The 18,541-nt window shown below is 40.3% G+C and overlaps 1 long non-coding RNA gene across 1 annotated transcript; it reads right to left on the reverse strand.

The window, feature by feature from the left end:
- Positions 1–4,875: 4,875 nt before the first annotated feature.
- Positions 4,876–7,881, reverse strand: LOC102257578. The gene is made up of 3 exons (XR_314500.2): positions 7,745–7,881; positions 5,801–5,923; positions 4,876–5,668 (listed from the first exon to the last, which is right to left on the reverse strand). It is a non-coding gene; the product is annotated as an uncharacterized LOC102257578 (long non-coding RNA).
- Between the last annotated feature and the right edge of the window lie 10,660 nt (positions 7,882–18,541).

Here is an 18,541-nt window from a genome sequence, read left to right on the forward strand (position 1 = left end):
CTAAGAGGGGGAGCAAACATATGCCATATACGCCAGGTCCCTTGAAACATATGCTGTGCAGATGTTTCTTCCCTGCAGCGACTTTGTCAAGCAGCAAGGGTGGACTGGCTTCCGGCACTTTGTGCCTCAATATTCTTGTCTGTATGATGAAAACAATCATAGTAATTACCTCAAAGGTTTGGGAGCTATATTTATAACATGAGCTAATTTTTGTTAAGCACTTAGATCATTACCTGAGTTAAAGTGAGTGAGCCACTAGTACAGTCATGTGCCGCATAACAACGTTTTGGTCAACGACAGACTGCACCTACAATGGTGGTCCCATAAGATTATAATGGAGCTGAAAAATTTCTGTCACCTAGTGATGATGTAGCCCTGGTCAGGTCTTAGCACAACACAGAATTGTTTTGTGCTATTCTCAGTCTATTCATAGTAATGCTCTCTGCTAGAAATTCCTGGGGGACTCACCTGATCCCTAGTGAGCTTCCCACAGACATCTCTCCTTTCTAAACCAATTGTATGCCTTAGCCAGTTTGGCTCAGTGGATAGAGTGTGGACTGAAGGGTCCCGGGTTTGATTCCGGTCAAGGGCAGCTAATGCAGTTGCAGGCTCAATCCCAGGCCCTGGTCAGGACCCGTGTGGGAGGCACCAATCAATGTTCCTCTCTCATAATGATGTTTCTCTCTCTCAGTCTCTCCCCCTCCCTTCCACTCTCTCTAAATATCATGGGAAAATATCCTCAGGTGAGGATTAACAAAAAAATAAACCAATAGTACAACTGGACCAACCCTTGTGGTTCTTATTACGATTACCCTTGAGGAATAATCATTAGGAAATGTTGAAGGAAAAAAGAGTTTACTCCTTATAGGCCCTAAAGTATACAAAGCATGTCAGGGGACACACAGTGAAGTCTTAGGGAGGAAGGTATGGAGCGGGGAGACAGGGAGAAGGAGAGAGAACAGGCCTGGACCTGGCATTCTGCTTTAATTGGGGTCTAGGGTTGGGGCCTATGGTTTTCAGGCTTACTCCTTATTGGTGAATTTAAAACATAAGTGGGAATTTAAAGCGTAGGAAGAGAGAGAGAAAAAAAGCAAGTAGCCAATGGTCAGTTATGAAATCAAACAACATCTCTAAAGCAAAGGAGCCTCATTGGGGAGGTGGTCTGGCTCTTCATCTGGTCCTGGCTGTGAGATAGCCATCACTGATGCAGGCACCTCTTTGAAAGGATGCCTCCTCCAGAAAAGGATTACATTAAACTAAAAGTTCTTGCACATCGCCCTGCCAATGTGGCTCAGTGGTTGAGCGTTGACCTATGAACCAGGAGGTCACAGTTCGATTCCCAGTCAGGACACATGCCTGGGTTGTGGCTAGATCCCCAGTGGGGTGCATGCACAAGGCAGCTGATCAATGATTCGTTGAGCGTTCTATGAACCAGGAGGTCACAGTTCGATTCCCAGTCAGGACACATGCCTGGGTTGTGGCTAGATCCCCAGTGGGGTGCATGATGCAGACAGCCGATCAATGATTCTCTCTCATCATTCATGTTTCTATCTCTCTCTCCTCTCTTCCTCTCTGAAATCAACAAATATATTTTTAAAAAATAGTTTTAAAAAAAAAGGAAAAGAAAAGTTCTCTGGCATCCTCAATATTTTTGAAGCATATAAAAGAGTCCTGACAAGATTCTGCATTTTTTAGACATTTAATAAAAACAGAAGACAAAAAGTATTTAGAGCCATTCCTTACCAATATCTAGTGGATTTTTAATTCATGACTTTATTAATACTGTAACCAACGCCACCCCACCACCAAACAAATGCTGCAAGTGGGGTTAAGAGCAAAAATGTAAACATGCTGGTTAAGTGTTCACAATAAATCATATGTCAGTCCTTTTCAACTAGAGTGCTTTTTTTCCTAAATAAACAATATAATTTGTATAGTTTTCCTTCAAGTTTAATATTAACTTGCCTCATATGTTCTGTGTTACTTTGCTGATCTACACACTGGCTTTAGCACTCTGGAGGGGGTACAGAACTTGTTAGTGGAAAATCATATTAAGCCCCAAATTCATAAGCTATAAAATAAAAGACAGTTGTCTGTTGTGGAATTTTGGCTGCCTGAAATTCTGGACTTTCTTGTTGGCATCCTTAAAAATACTGGTGTAAATCAATACCAAATGGATATCAAAATTCCATGTCCCAGTAGTAATCATTGAATTGGCTTCCAAAACAGATTCCTGGGCAAAAAAAAAAGGGGGGGGAGGGGGGAATGCTGTATCTTTAAGGATTGGATCACTTAACTGTTCTCTGAAAATATTAAAATGTGCTATAAACTACTGGCTGCCTACATGTATACATACTTAGTCTAGAATAAATGTCCAGTTGAGGCAGGAGTTGAATTTCTCAGCATGTTTACCAGCAGTTTCAGTGACCCCTTTGCTGTGTTTTCTAGAATTTATCATGATGAAAGTTAATTACTAATTTTAAACTTATTTACATCCAAACATATCTTTTGTTACATTTGTTTTGTTTTGCCACTTTACACATTTTTAAACTTTAACTAAAAAAAAAAAGCAAGACATAACTAAAAGGATCTAAAACAATCACTCACTTCAAATCAATGAAGTATATGGAGTGAATATGGTTAGTGGATTTGCACAGGATTATTACGGATAAGCTCCTTGGGTTTACGCTCACAGCATGCTTTAGTTGAGCCTAAAAGTATAGAGCCATCTGTTTGGCTGTAGCTGAGGAGAGATAATATGGAAAATCATTCTGTTCACGGGGAACACCTCCATCAGTGAAGTTGTAGAAACCTTGCTTATGACCAAAACCAGCATTCCCGTGTGAGTCACTGAATGAAGGTAGCTTTCCCCCATTATAGAGATGGAGGTAGAGAAGCAGGGAAGAGAAAATAGAGGATTAAATCTGAAAAGGAATAGTTTCATCAATAAAATGACAAGACAACTCACTGAATGGGAGAACATATTCCCTGATATACCTGATAAGGGGTTAATATCCAACATTTACAAAGAGCTTATAAAACGAAATACTAAAAAACAAACAATCCAATTTAAAATTGGCAAAGGACCTGAATAGATACTTCTCCAAAGAGGACATACAGATGACCAATATACACATAAAAAGATGCTCAACATCACTAATCATCAGAGAAATGCAAATTAAAAAGGTGTGGACAAGGAGCCCGGAACACTGGTGAACCTTGAACCTTGGCAAAGGTCAGAGCGATGCACCAACTGTTTAGTCAAGAGTAAGGGGAGCCCTTATGCACTGTTGGTGGGAATAAAGATTGGGGCATCCACTGTGAAAAATAGTATAGTGATTCCTCAAAAAAATTAAAAATGAAACTGCCTTATGACCCAGTGATACCACTTCTGGGAATATATCTGAAAAAAATCAAAACACTAATTTGCAAGAATATATGCATCTCTATGTTTATTGCTGCATTATTTACAATAACCAAGATTAGTAAGCAGCTGAAGTGCCTATCAGTATATGAGGGGATAAAAAAGCTGTGGTACACCTACACAGCAGAATACTCCTTGGCTGTAAAAAAGAAGGAAATCTTACCATTTGCTACAATTTGGATGGACCCAGAAAGTCTTATGCTAAGTGAAATAAGCCAGTCAAAGAAAGACAAGTACCATATAATTTCACTTACATGTGGAATCTAATGAACAAAATAAACAAAGAAACAAAATAGAAACAGACTCATAGATACAGAGAACAGACTGACAGCTACCAGAGGGGAGGGAGGTTGAGGGACTGGGTGAAAAAGGTGAAGGAATTAAACAAAAACAACAACAATAACTCATAGACATAGACAACAGTGTGAAGATTACCAGAGGGAAAGAGGGGTAGGAAGAGGAAGAAGAGGGTAAAGAGGAAAATAAATGATACGGAAGGATACTTGACTTGGTGAACACATAATACAATATACAGATGATGTATTATAGAATTGTACACTTGAAATCTATATAATTTTATTAACTAATATCACCCCAATAAATTCAATAAAAAAGTTTAAAAGGTTAAGTCAGGCAATTGCTTTACAAAAAGAGAAGCCAACTTTTACACCCTAATTACTGGCACATTTGTGGTGATGCTGGTGTAAACAAACCTACAGGCTGCCAGTCATATAAAAATACAGCACATATAATTACAGTAGTGGCTAAACCATCAAAGTTTGTGAAATTGCATTCTATGATGTTCCTAAAATGACGGAATCCCCTAAAAACCCATTTCTCAGAACATTAAGCAGTGCATGACTGTGGGAAGCTGCCCATTGTCTTCACTAGCAGAGAGGTGTGGACAAGGAGCCGGGAACTCTGGTGAACCTTGAGCCCTGGCAAAGGTCAGAGCGATGCACCAACTGTTTAGTCAAGACAATGGTAGCTGAAGCAATTTCCCGACCAGATAGTCATGTAAATCCTTACTGATAAGATAGTCTGTCTATTACTGAAATTGCCTGCCTAAGGGCGATAGGTGTATCCTAAACTGAATAAAAGGATGGCAAGGCCTGAGCACAAGTGGAGTCTTGTCTCTTATTTGCACACGGCCCTTCTCCAGAGCCCGAACCCTGAACCATATGGGACATGGGTCATCACACATGACTGTATAGAGATTTTTAAAATATATGTATTTATTGATTTCAGAGAGGAAGAAAGAGGGAGAGAGAGACAGAACCATCAATGATGAGAGAGAATCATTGACCGGCTGCCTCCTACATGCCCCACACTGGGGTTTGAGGCCTCAACCCGGGCACGTACTCTGACCGGGAATTGAACCGTGACCTCCTGGTTCATAGGTTGATGTTCAACCACTGAGACATGCTGGCCAGGCGAGATTTTTTGTTGTTGTTGACTTTTGTTGGGTACTTCCTTGAGAAAAGGTGTACAGATAGCAGGCAGCATCCCATCAAAGTATTGATTGTAGAAAAAATAAAGCCAGACCAAGCACAAACAAAAACTTTTCAGGCAACACATTCAGAGTCAATTTTACCAAAACAATGCAGTTTTCCACAGCTTTATGTGTTGCCCAAAACACAATGACAGTGTGATCAGAAGGCCTAAATCTTGGATTTCCTTTTATCTCTAACACCTAACATGGAGGTTGGTATGTAGACTGATAGTTAAATCCAACTGAAAAGCCTAAAATACAGTGGTGGCCAGGGGATGGGAAAGGAATTGGATGTAAAGATTTGCCAAGGGGAAATAAACAAACTACTTACTTCATTAAGTTAAGGGAGAAGGGAAAAATGTGTCAAAGAAGACTGCTGTAGAATCTCAGTTATTAGGAGACCAGTTCAGAAGTTGAGAGGGGGCGGAAGATGGTGGTGGTGGGTGGTGATTTGTCAAGAATTGCCTCCAGTTTGGTGGTAAGATGCCTACAACAGTGAAGGGAATGTCCAATATTCTCCTCGTAGTATGAATTGTTGAGTCCAAAATAAATATAGCTATACCTTCTAGCAAGTTAACCACACGGTCTTGTCCCCACAGCTGGGATTCTTATGTGTGTCCTGGAGTTTAGAGTTAATCAAATGCCCAATGCCAGGATCTACTTTGGAAGTATATTCCTTGCTCACTTCCCAGAGCTGTTCCTCCAGTACCAAAAGCTGGGGTCACTGCTGTCACCGAACTGTGGATGCCAAACTAAGAGAGAGAAAAGAGTAGAGGCACACTTAGCTGTTTTTCTAGCCACATTGGCTTAGGATTATGGTAGGTGATGGAAACCTGGTAACGGTCTCTGGCCCCGTCCCACGTGTAAGATCAATGGAACCCTACCTTCTCCAAGCTTCGGTGGGTTTTGCTGAGCAGCATCACGCGTGCTCATGAGTGGCCTTGGACCTCTCCCTGTGGTGAAGGAGTCAGCTGCTGTCTCTCAGGGGTGTTGTGTTGAGGTCTAGCCTGTTGCCAAGGGGGGGATAAACAAACTAGTCTGGCCAGGCGAGATTTTTTGTTGTTGTTGACTTTTGTTGGGTACTTCCTTGAGAAAAGGTGTACAGATAGCAGGCAGCATCCCATCAAAGTATTGATTGTAGATAAGACAGCAGTTCCAGGAGAAACTCACTCACGGTTTGAGAGAACTGTTCTTCTGTAGGGGCATTAGCACTCTGTCGGGGCATTAGCACTGTGCTGAAGTCACTCAGGAGGTGGTTGCCTTGTGCTTTCAGGCAGTGCCGCACTTCACTTTCCAGGTCAATATAACCTCCTGGGAACCAGACAGAGGTACTAATGACTGGGCTGGTGTACCAGGTGCATTACACGACCCTACCAGGCTACATTCCACATCCCCCTCTTGATCCACACAAAGTTTGTGCACCTAGATTCTCTCTCAGAACAGCAAACTTCCCCATGCACAGGAAATCTTTGTCCCTTGGTGCCTTAGCTCTGGGACCAAGGATCAGTCTCTCCCACTCTCTTCTCTACACTTTAGGCCTCTCCCACCACCTCCACCGTCTCCTTCTGGACATTCTAGGATTTGACTCAATTCTCAGGTGGGATCCCATGTGTTCACTCTCTTTGGGGCCCTTATTGCAACCAATATTCCCATAAACCCCTCCACACACTCCCTCAAATTGCCTTCTTGTAAAGTCTTGGCACTTGCGGGGCTGTCCTGAAGGGGTGGTAAAAGGCAAAGACCCCACCCCTTTGAATCTTCCTAAGGGAGGATTGTACAGGGTCTTTTCCAAACAACAGGAGGAATCAGGTTTCACTCTTGTGGCCCTAATTGGTGAATTATGCCTCAAAATTAGATTTTAAAGTGTTACTGTTTATTTTTTTCTTTTGTCGATTATACACTTTTTTACTGGCAGATCAGATAAACAAGTATATAAAAGAAATATTTAAACTATTCTTTTGGCAGAGGATAAACTGTGCAGATTAAATGTCTCAATTTAATCTTAAATAATGGTTTGGAATCATACAAATTTTTAAGAAGAAAAATAAAGACTATCTAAACAGATTCTCTTAGTTTATAACACACTTCCAGAATAACTCTCAGAAAAAAAAAATTCAAAAATACTCTACTTTAAAAATGTCAATACCATATGGCTTTATGAAATAACTTCTAAAATTATATATTTTTATTTAAAAAGGATCCCAAGTTTTAAATAAACTGCTAGCAATAACAATTTCTTCACTTAAAAGTGCATATTTGAGGGTGCGACATACTTTTTGAACAAATAATTTTTACAAATTTTCAACACATAAAAAAAATTAATTACAAAATATTTTTAAGGGGGGAAAGTTTTCACCAAAACTCATCTTTATATAGATTGCAATAGATGACATTTTTCCTTTTTCTTCTTTTTATAGCATCAGAATTCTCAGTGAGGTGATTTGGCAGTTTTAAGATATATCATAGTCTCCACCAAGAGCACACCCTTAGTCCTTAGTCCAAGGTTAATCTCAACCTTGAGGATCTCTCCTTGGCCCCTTTAGTGACACAAGACCACTCAGTCCTATGTTCAGGTGTTAAAGAATTCGCAGTTCATGAGATCTGCAAAATAGTCTTGCCTACATCTTAGCATGTTTCTACTTCACATCCTCACTTATATATTTGATATTGAGCCATGGTTTGTTTCCTTTGAATGGTTTTGGCTTTCTGTTGATACTTTATAGAAGATAGTGATTTGAAGCTATAAATGCACTATAAATCAATAAGTCCTGATCACTTACCCCCAAAAATCCTCTTTCATCAAAACGTTTTTGCTAAGTCATCCTTACCTCTGAATTTTCAAAGAGAAACACAATGTAGATCTTGCTGGAGTAGCTTCTTTTCTGAAATTTCTGACTTAGTTTGGTTCCAAATTCCAAGCACGGTGAGTTCCAGGGCAAATATAGACTCTTGTAGCTCAGACAGTGAGCACTTGGCTCAGACTAAAGTAACTATTCAGATCCCAATGTGTTAGCACAGGTCACAGTGCCTTTCAATCCATGCCCCTCCCTCCTCAGCAAAATTTTGATGCCTATAATGTAAAGTCAGTCCCTCTTTGCTTTCTCAATTTAATTTGAAATGCAAGTTAATGAATGTGTCAAAATATGCTGACTACTACTGTGGGATATAGAAAAACTGCAGTAGGAACTAGCTTTAAGATTTCCTATGAGTCTGGAAAAAAATGTCCTAATGATCTGACCAGAAAGTGAAGTAGGGGCACTGGTCTCAGATGGGATTTCTGGGACCAGAGTTAACACATTGCGTACCGCTCACGAGTTTTCTCGTGTTTTGCGCCCCATCTGTTAAGCTTCTAGGTGGGCAGGAGTTGATTTCAGCAGCAGCACCTAGATCCAAGGATGCGATGAAAGGCAAAAACTGGAAGAAAACTGAAATAAAAGAAGGGACAGACAGCACAACCCAAGGCATCAGTCAAAGGGGCCAGAAGAAAGGAAGAAATTTTAGATTCAGGGTGAGGTCAAAAATGGTCAGAATCAGGCTCAAATAAGAGAGTTCAGAGTGGAGGCTGGGGTCAGGGCCAACAGAGATCCCCTGAGCCACTGGAAAGCATCCTGGGTAACTGTTCATGCCTTGCCTTTCACTGTTCTCATGGTATTGAGAACTGACCAAGACAGTTTCTTTGTGCACTGCTATTAGATTCTTTTTGGTAGATTCTGCAGCTGCCAAAAGTTAAGAAGTAGAAAAAGGCTAACTATACCCCCACAGCCTGACCAAGACCGTTTGTTTGTGCACTGCTATTAGATTCTTTTTGGTAGATTCTGCAGCTGCCAAAAGTTAAGAAGTAGAAAAAGGCTAACTATACCCCCACAGCCTTGCTATTGAATCCCAGCTGATTTCAGATGGAATTCTGCCGGAGTCACTTATTAGGCAAACATTTATGAGCAACCAAGCATAAAAGCAGTCCACCTAACTGTGGTTTGCAGGATGCTGTCTAAAATATGGTAGTCTACTCATACAGGTTGAATACCACTGATTCACCAATGAGGATCTATTTCTAGCACCATGTATGCCAATTACAAGACATTTATTTCACCAAATGAAAACACATTAGTTGACACTGGGTTGATTTATTTATGAGAGCTTTTGCAACTTGTTTTCTAAATCACAGTAGCATTGTGTGACATGGCTTATCATTTATGTCCTGTTTACTCATCTTTACAGAGATGCCACCCCTCACAGTTGAATTGTGCACACCCCTCCCCACAAAAAAGAATTCTGAAGTCCAAACACTTCCACCTCCACCTGTGAATGTGATCTTATTCGGAAACAGGGTCTTTGCAGATGTTATCAAGTTGAGGCCATATTTGATTAGGGTGGGTCCTAAATCCAATGACAGGTAGCCTTATAAAGACCGACTCAGTTTCCACTTCCGCTCCCTCTCTCCAGCAGTCCTGTTACCGCCTCCTAGCTGGCCTTGTGCATAAAAAAAAAAAAGAAAAAGAAAAAGAAAAAGACAGACTCTATCTTATTTTGTTGTATTTATTTCATAGTTTCCCCATTATCTGAAGTTATTATTCTCTTACAGTTCTGGAGAAGCAGCAGTTCTTAGCATGGAGGTGGGGAGGCAGAAATAGAGATTAAAGGTCCCCCCCACACACACACACACCCCCAGGAAGCAAAGCCACCAGGTGAGAGAAAAAACAGTCTGGGTGATGGTAGGGTGAAATGAGAAGAAAGTATGTAGTAAGGAGGTCATGACCCTGGGGTGATTAGATCTAATCTAATGAAACATATAGAGAATTTGCATCACAATGTTCATGCATAAGGTGAAGGCAACAGAACTGGGTTAAAGGTGTCTCCCAGCTGAGGACATGTTCCTTGTGAAATGAGCAGTAATAATGCCTGGTGTCCTTCATTTGAGGAAGAGGATTGGATATTAGTTAAAAGGGAAAGGAAAGGGCCTAGATATTAGGGTACCTAGAGAACCAGGTCTGGGCACCTGGGTAATGGGCAATGACATCATCAGCATGGAAACAGCATCTCTAAGCTTGTAAAGTGGAGGATGAAGAATAGGGATTGTAGATCTAACCTGACTATAGATCAGATTATCTAGATTTAAGAAGAGCTCTCATTTATCTTCCTATTACTGTCCCTTAAACTTCAGCAAAGTTTTGTTTCAGTTTTCTCTGGCAGGGGCTTTTTAAACTTTATTTTGTGTTTTTTTTTAAATCAACTCTGATTCCCAGGTTTGGCTCAGTGGTTGAGCGTTGACCCATGAAACAAGAGGTTAGCAGTTCATTCCCAGTCAGGGCACATACACGGGTTGGAGGCTCAATCCCCAGTAGGGAGCGTGCAGGAGGCAGCCAATTGATGTTTCTCTCCCATCAATGTTTCTCTCTCTCTATCCCTCTCCTTTCCTCCCTCTCGCTAAAAATTAATAAAACCACATATATCTTTAAATCAAACCCTGCTAAGGAATTTTAAAGGAAGGATGTAACTGGGTCCTCATCCACTCCTCAGCTGGACAGTAAATGGTTCATCTTTTTCTATAGCATTCTCTTATCCTGGCTCCCAGATCCCTGTAAGCCCGCTGCCTCCCCCTTTCTGAATTTTACAGATCCCAAGTAGCACACGCTGATGGCATGAGAGTCTCCTCTACAGAGCTGATAGCTTACTGGGCGATAAGGAGGTGAGGAATGAGCCACACTTGACAAAGTTTCTAGCATATCCCCCTCCTCTTCCCCTTGTCATAGAGGTTTGGTGACAATTGGTGACAGGAATCTCCCACTCTCAGCCTCTCATTTCCAAACCTTTGCTCTCCTCTGGCTTGGGTCTTAATCCCTCTCATATGGAAGAAAACTTGGTTGACTAAACATGCTTGCTAATTACACTCTATGCCAGCACCAGTGCCCTTCAAACTAAAAACTTAATTCCATTTTTCATTCCTCTTTGCACTTTGTGTGGCCTCCTATTCTTCCATGCCATGTGGTATAGGAGGTGATGCAGTAACAAAGGCACGACAACAATGCAAAAGCGACTATTACATAAGGGTGTAATTTGCTATTACATAAGGGTCTCTTTCCGTTGGGTAACTCGAAAGGTCCTGACATTAGGCCCTTCCTGCTGATGCTCAGGAAGACAAGAGAGATGCTGTAGATGAGCATGTGACACATGGGATCAGATAACAGGCACCAAGAACTTCAGAAGCTGTTCAAGGAGACAGAAGATCCCAGAAACTGTTGAAGGGGAAGAGGAATCCTCTGATACAACAACACACACATAAAAGGCAGTGAAGAAGCTGTCTAATAGGATTTAGCCCACAAAGGGTCTTTAATGTTCATCTTGGCCCTGTGTGAGCCTGTAAGCATAATATGGACATCAGCTGTTGTGTCCTTCCAGGCTGGAAGCTGAGGAATGCAAAACATACATACACACACACACACACACACACACACACACACACACCAATGACAAAAAACAGAAGCTGCCTGGTAAGTTTGTTTTCTTCCCAGAGATTTCCTATCCCATCTAGCAGCAAAAGTGGCAAAGCTCTGAAATTGCCATGGGGACCTAAATCAGCTCTACAAATGCTGGCTCCATCCTGATTTCTGGAGATCAAATAAACAAAGATTTTCTTTACCAGATAAAGTTTCTAGATTCCTATGCTAATAAGTAAATACTATTAGCACAGAAATCTGTGCTATTATATGAGGCCGTGAGGGCCTGGGGCGGGGGAGGGGGCACGGGAGAGGGCTGGAGGGGGTCAATGGGGGAAACAGGGAGATATGTGTAATACTTTCAACAATAAAGAATTATTTTTCAAAATTTGCTTAACACATTCTAAATAAAAAAGACATCCTTGCTCAGTTGGTATGGCTCAGTGGTTGAACAGCAACCCATGCACCAGGAGGTCACCAGTTTGATTCCAGCTCAGGGCACATGCCCACGTTGCAGGCTTGATTCCCAGTGGGGGGCGTGCAGGAGGCAGCCGGTAGATGTTGGTAGATGTGTCTCTTTCACATCAATGTCTAAATAAATAAATAAATAAATAAATAACATCCTAGTAGCAACAGGAAAACATTAATAGCCAGTATTTTTAAATTTTGGAGAGTTATTTTTAAAATGCAATTGAAATAATGATGAAAGTTAAGATAAAATGCTCTCTCCTCTGAGTGGCCTGTGAAGCAGCCGAAAGGGTAAGAAATGCCGATTCTCACGCCCCAACGCAGACCTACTGAATCAAAGTCAACATTTTAACAAGATTCCCAGGTGATGTGTGTGAACAGTAAAAGCTCACAAGGCACAGATCTATGCAACTTTAAAATTATTATAAATAATAAAGGTACATATTTGTTCGTACCAGCAGATTTCAGTTTTTGGAACAATGTGAGTAATATGTTAAGATAATGTTTATTTTTCTGTACAATACAGGTTGTTTGTAACTATTTCAAAAGAGTTCTCCTGCCGTAACCGGTTTGGCTCACTGGATAGAGCGTTGGCCTTCGGACTGAAAGGTCCCAGATTCGATTCCGGTCAAGGACATGTACCTTGGTTGCGGGCACATCCCCAGTAGGGGGTGTGCAGGAGGCAGCTGATCGGTGTTTCTCTCTCATTGATGTTTCTAACTCTCTATCCGTCTTCCTTCCTCTCTGTAAAGAAATCAATATTTAAAAAATCAATATTTTAAAAAATTGTTCTCCTAAAAATTTTACAGAATTTAGAATTTCAAGATGAATATTTACTTTTAGTTTGGAATTATTTATATGTTGGGAAAATTAGCAAAGGCAAGCCACTTCTAATATTCAGCTCTTCAATTTGAAGAAAAATTAAAATGCTGCTTTTTTCCCCTTATTTGGGAGTGAAACAAAAAACCATGAAGGTCTTGAAAACTAATGCTAAACTAAACTTATCCAGTGTCTCAAGGATAAGAGGGTGGGATGAAGGTGTGAACCAACCGTTGAGCTCAGGTGGCCGATAAAAGGATTCTGGATAGAAAGGCGTTAGGCTTACTCTGTGTGACAGCAGGCTCATTCAAACACAGCAAATGCCTCATGGTCACTGGCCTAACCTCTCACTACATATACCATCGCCCACAGGAAGATGTAGCTGTGTAAAAGACAAGACTGAGTATGGGCAGTCCTCAACTTATGATGGTTCAACTTACAATTTTTCAACTTTACGAAGATGTGAAAGCGATACGCATTCAGTGGAAACCGTACTTTGAATTTTGATCTTTCCCTGGGCTAGTGATGTGTGGGAGGACACTCTAGTGATGCTGGGCAGGGACAGCGAGCCGCAGCCCCCAGTCAGGCATGCAATCAGAAAGATGAACATTTGATACTCCACACTGTGCTGAGTTGCCAGTGTTTCTTGGATATTGTGTTTTGTGTTTTCACATCCCATCATGCCTACAAAGTGCCCATCTCTGTCTCTTGCTTCTGATGAGAAGAAGAGGAAGGCAATGGCTCTTGAGATGAAACTCAAGATAACTGCCCAATTGTAGGCTATTTTAAGTGTTCTGAGCACATTTAAGGTAGGTTAGGCTAAGCTATGATGTTGGTAGGTTAGGAGTGTTAAATACATTTGCAACTTACAATATTTTCAACTTATTGAGATGTAACCCTATCATAAGTTGAGGAGCATCTACAATTCACTCAAAGTTCCAAATGAATCATTGCCAGATGCCCATGCCTGATAGAACTCTAAACAGTTTATCCAAGGGGTGGTCTTGTGGTTCTATAGTATTAGGAACTATGTTTTTCCATGTAGGTCCTTTGGAGCAGAAGAACTAAAACAAGGAGATCACCAGGATTGGCCAAGAAAGAAAAAGATGATGGATTTAACGGATTTGAGCTCTAACTGAAGGTAACGTCAATGGAAACCCCATGTCCCTGCAGCAGGAAGGAGCCTGAGCCAAGGAGAAGTTGCAGGAGAGATCTTCAAACTCCTGGAGCATGTGGCTTTTATCTACAGTCCATCTCACAACCATCTCATAAGCACCTGAAGGCGTTCAGATGCCCTAGGCCAGTGGTCGGCAAACTCATTAGTCAACAGAGCCAAATATCAACAGTACAACGATTGAAATTTCTTTTGAGAGCCAAATGCTTAAACTTAAACTATATAGGTAGGTACATTGTTATTAACTTAATTAGGGTACTCCTAAGGCTTAGGAAGAGCCACACTCAAGGGGCCAAAGAGCCGCATGTGACTCGCGAGCTGCAGTTTGCCGACCACGGCCCTAGGCCTTCTAAAGGTCCATGTGACCATTTCACATAGGCATTTCATCATGTGTTTGCCTTATACTCTTATGAAATTCAGTCAAAATCACCTACAGATGCCAAGTTAAGACTGCAGCCCATAATACTCACATATGAGTGCCAATGGTCAGTAGCGACCTCTATCCTGCTCTGTTATTAGTACATCATCTTCAGTCTGCATACCGGTACTAGTAAATTTCACATGTTCCTCCACAGCATCCAAACACTGACAAATACACAGATTCATCAGATACTGAGATGCCCCAAATAACCCACATGTTAGGACAATGCATCCAATGGGACTTGGCTTTATTATGAAATACGAAGCTATCTTTGGCCATTGTGGAACTTCCTTTTTCACTATGAAACCTCCGCCTTTCTCCTTCCAAGAGGGGCCTCCCTAAGGCCACCAGAGAGAGAGAGAGGCATTACAAACCCTGAAGAAGCAGTTGTTTTGCTCAGTGCACAAGACCATCCCTTCTTTAAAGCAAAACTTCCTTGAAAGAATTGAAGCTTCTGAGTTTGGTTTTCCAAGCAAGAAAGTTAAAGGTCAAACTGGGGATTTCTTGGCCAAGAAAGTTAAAGGTCAAACTGAGGGGTTTTTGGCCAAGTTTGACCTGTAAAATAACGTCACTGGAATGAATTCCTCCACTCACACATCTAATTGTGAGTGGAGGAATTTATTAAATCTTCTATGAGAATCTGAGCCCCTAACAGTTATCTTAGGACCATCGCCGCCATACCTGTGGAAACTGGCTATAGTAGCACTCTCTGTACCAGAATAGATTACAGCCAGGGCTGCCTCTTTGCATCATTGTTTTCTGAGTCAAACATTGGGGCGGGTAAGTCCAATTGGCAGAGCTTGGGCAGGTAGCTGGCCAAGTGGGCAGGTAAGAAAACATTGCTGAGTATTACTTTTCTTCTCTGCTGGCTCAGCCCCAATTTTGTTCTGGTGTCTACACTCCATGCAATCTCATGATTCAGAATAGGTAGACACAGCCACCTCAGGAGATGCATGTAGGCTTTTCTGGAACTCTATTCCCTTGCCAGTGATTGGTTTAGCAAGGGACATGAGATCCAATTTTAATCAATGAGATGTGAGGCTAAGTCTGTTATCAGGGGGAACTTCTGAGAAATTTTCTTATTGTTCTTAAAAGAGACACAAGTCAAAGAAAGTAGGTCCTTTCCTTTACATCCTTTTTCTGCCTCTACATATTGGTATGATAGGATGTAATGTTTTTGCAGCGTTATTGTGACCCAGAGGCAAAGTAACTGACATTCCAAGGATGACAAAGCAGAAAAGCAGAAAGGGTCTGGCTCCCCAGAAATATTATTAAACCACCCTTATAACAACTGTGCCTTTCAAGATAACATATTTCATTTTGTTTAAGCTGACTAATTGTGTTAAAGTAATTTTCAGCTAAACACATTATATCTGATACAGGAGGATTCATCATCAGTTTGCAGACAGAAAACTATGGCTTTACTGGGTTAAATAACTTACTAAAATTACATAAAATTTTGTTTTAATACAAAGGAAGTTCATTCCTCTAATAGTGATGTGTACATGCCTTATTTATTAAATCTTCTATGAGAATCTGAGCCCCTAACAGTTATCTTCTTTGTTAAAACCTGATAGCAGGCAGCACCTGCACTGTTATGCCTAATATTCAGTTATTCACCGGGTCACATTATTCTCTAATTGATTTTCAAATGTTTATCTTTGTGCCCAACTACAAAATAAACTCTTTGAAGGCAGGTTCATAGCTTCTCTGGCCAAGCAAGGCATTGGGGTCCACAATAAATGCTTAATACGGACAAGGAAAATTAATTGACACATTACCAAGTTTGGATTGTACTGACACATTAATAATTGAATTTTCTGAAGATAATATAACTAATTTAAAATTCTCTGAAGAGTCATTTTTTTCCTTTTTAGATAGGCTGCCATAAATTCATGCTCTATTGATAATTAATAATAAAATTATAATAACATCAGCAATAGTAGAAACTGCTATTTATTTAGTGCCTATGGGCCAAATTTATGTGTATAAACACACATATGTCTAGATAGACACAAATATGTTTATACACACATATATATGTGTGTGTGTATATATATACTTATATATTATTTTTAATCCTCATAACAGTCTTATGAGGTAAATATTAACATCTCCATTTTATAGGAAACATTTTCTGAGAGAGCAACCCCGTCATGAAAACCAAATAAAGTGGACAAGTTCAAATGTAAAAACATCTTCCTTTGGGTCCAAGGCCATACCTTTTCTAGTCTACCATATTGTTTCCATTTTTGCTGCTAGGAGGGAGAGCATTGACAATGACAACTCCTTACTCCCAAACCAGCCCCAGGTGAGATTCTAATAGGATCAGCTGATGAGAAGACTATTACATACAGAAAGGTAGGCTGTCCACATGTCTACATGGTGCTTCATAGCATTTCATTTACTAGTAAGTAAGTGATTAAAAATATTTCAGTTCTTTATAACTTTATACCACAGAATAAAGTGAAATTTTCCTCACCCAGAGCCTTTCCTAGACACCAAAACAGTCAGTTCTAATTTCAGGTAAACAAAAGAAACAAGGCCCTAAATGTCTTGTATACTAAACAGAGCTTTGCAGTCTTATGTGTTTTATCAATGACCCTCAGTATGTATATGTTGGGGGAATACACTGGGGGAGGGGACATACCAGACTAGGAGTGGGGTGCTTAGCATCGTCTTTCCCCCATTAAGTAGTCTAACTTAATGAGTGTTTCAAGGGCCTATGCCAATATTTGGGGCCAAAAAATCATTTTCAGCCTCAAAATATCAAAAGAAAACTGCAATATGGAGATTTATAATTGTCTAATTAAACATTCATATAATATAACTGGTGGCAATTCCATTCATTACCAATTTTAGTGTTCACAAAAGTTTTGTTATTGAAAACAATAGGTCTGATTTATTCACTGCACAGGAATTCCTAAACATATGCTATTTTTATAGCTATCTATAGATAGAGAGATCAGAACCAATCATAAAATAAATGAGTTACTTGTAGACATATAATTTCAAAAGCAAAATCCTTTCAACAAATGGTTTCAACAAAAAAAAAAACATATTTTATGTAGAACAGTGGTTCCCAATGTGGGGCACATGCTCCACAGGGGCTCAATTTTATTTTTAAGAGGGACAATTTGAGAATGAGCTATTAACAGTGAATTTTTTGCATTTCATATGGTTCTAGGGGCCTCATATGCAATATATAAATATATATTGTGACATATTTATGCATTTCAGTTCCCTATTATATGTTTTGAAACTTTATTTTCTATTTTTTTCATATCACTTCATATTATTATTTTTAACAATTTCTTAGTGATGTCTTCTTCAGTGCTTCAACTGTCCTTTCGTTCTTTTATTTTTCTCTTTCATGGATGCCATGTTCTTTGGAAGCTTGTTTAGACCAAGTTAATGGCCTTTTAGGCTTCCTCCACGTGAATAAGAGTTCACTTTTTGAATAATAAGAACTACATATCACAGTGGGGGGAGGGGGCATCAGGATTTTAGAGATGCTTAGATGGGGCATGGCCAAGAAAAGGTTGGGAACCACTAATGTAGAATGTAAGTGCTTTGGACACATGATCTAACATGGGTGGGCCCCATTGGCAGTATGCTGGCTTTGTGGGCATGCAGTCTGAGCATCGGCACAGGCCCATGTTTATAAGGCCCTGAGCCTGGTTTAATGCTCTGCTGTCATCATTATGGAAGTCTTAATCATTTTTGAACAATGAGCCCCACATTTTTATTTTGTACTTGGCCCTACAAATTATGTAGCTGGTTCTGTCTAGAGCTTAATAAGATTTTAAAACAGACCTGGGTGGAGCTATGCCTCATTCTAAAACAATGAAGCTGTTGCTTTCCTTTGCTTTGGCTTGCTTTTAGGTCAGATGTTTAATTCATTTGAAAAATGTACAAGATTTTTGTACTTCATACAGGGTAGCATAAATTTTAAAAGCTGGGGTAGCATTATACCACATGAAAAGACAAAATTCTGGCCTACCTGGTGTGGCTCAGTGGTTGAGCGTCGACCTATGAACCAGGAGGTCATGGTTCAATTCCTGGTCAGGGCACATGCCAGGATTGTAGGCTTTATTGCAAGTAGAGAGCAGGTGGGAGGCAGTCAATCAATGATTCTCTCTCATAATTGACGTTTCTATCTTTCTCTCTCCTTCCCTCTCCCTTCCTCTCTGAAATCAATAAAAATAAAAAGCCAACATTTGAAAAGTTGACATATGTGGAACCATTTTAAAACAAAGCCAGAGCAGCCATTCTAGAAGTGACTTGTATGTCTTGAGCCTTTCTAATA

The sequence above is a fragment of the Myotis brandtii genome, unplaced genomic scaffold (assembly GCF_000412655.1).
Source record: "Myotis brandtii unplaced genomic scaffold, ASM41265v1 scaffold71, whole genome shotgun sequence".
Taxonomy (NCBI): domain Eukaryota; kingdom Metazoa; phylum Chordata; class Mammalia; order Chiroptera; family Vespertilionidae; genus Myotis; species Myotis brandtii.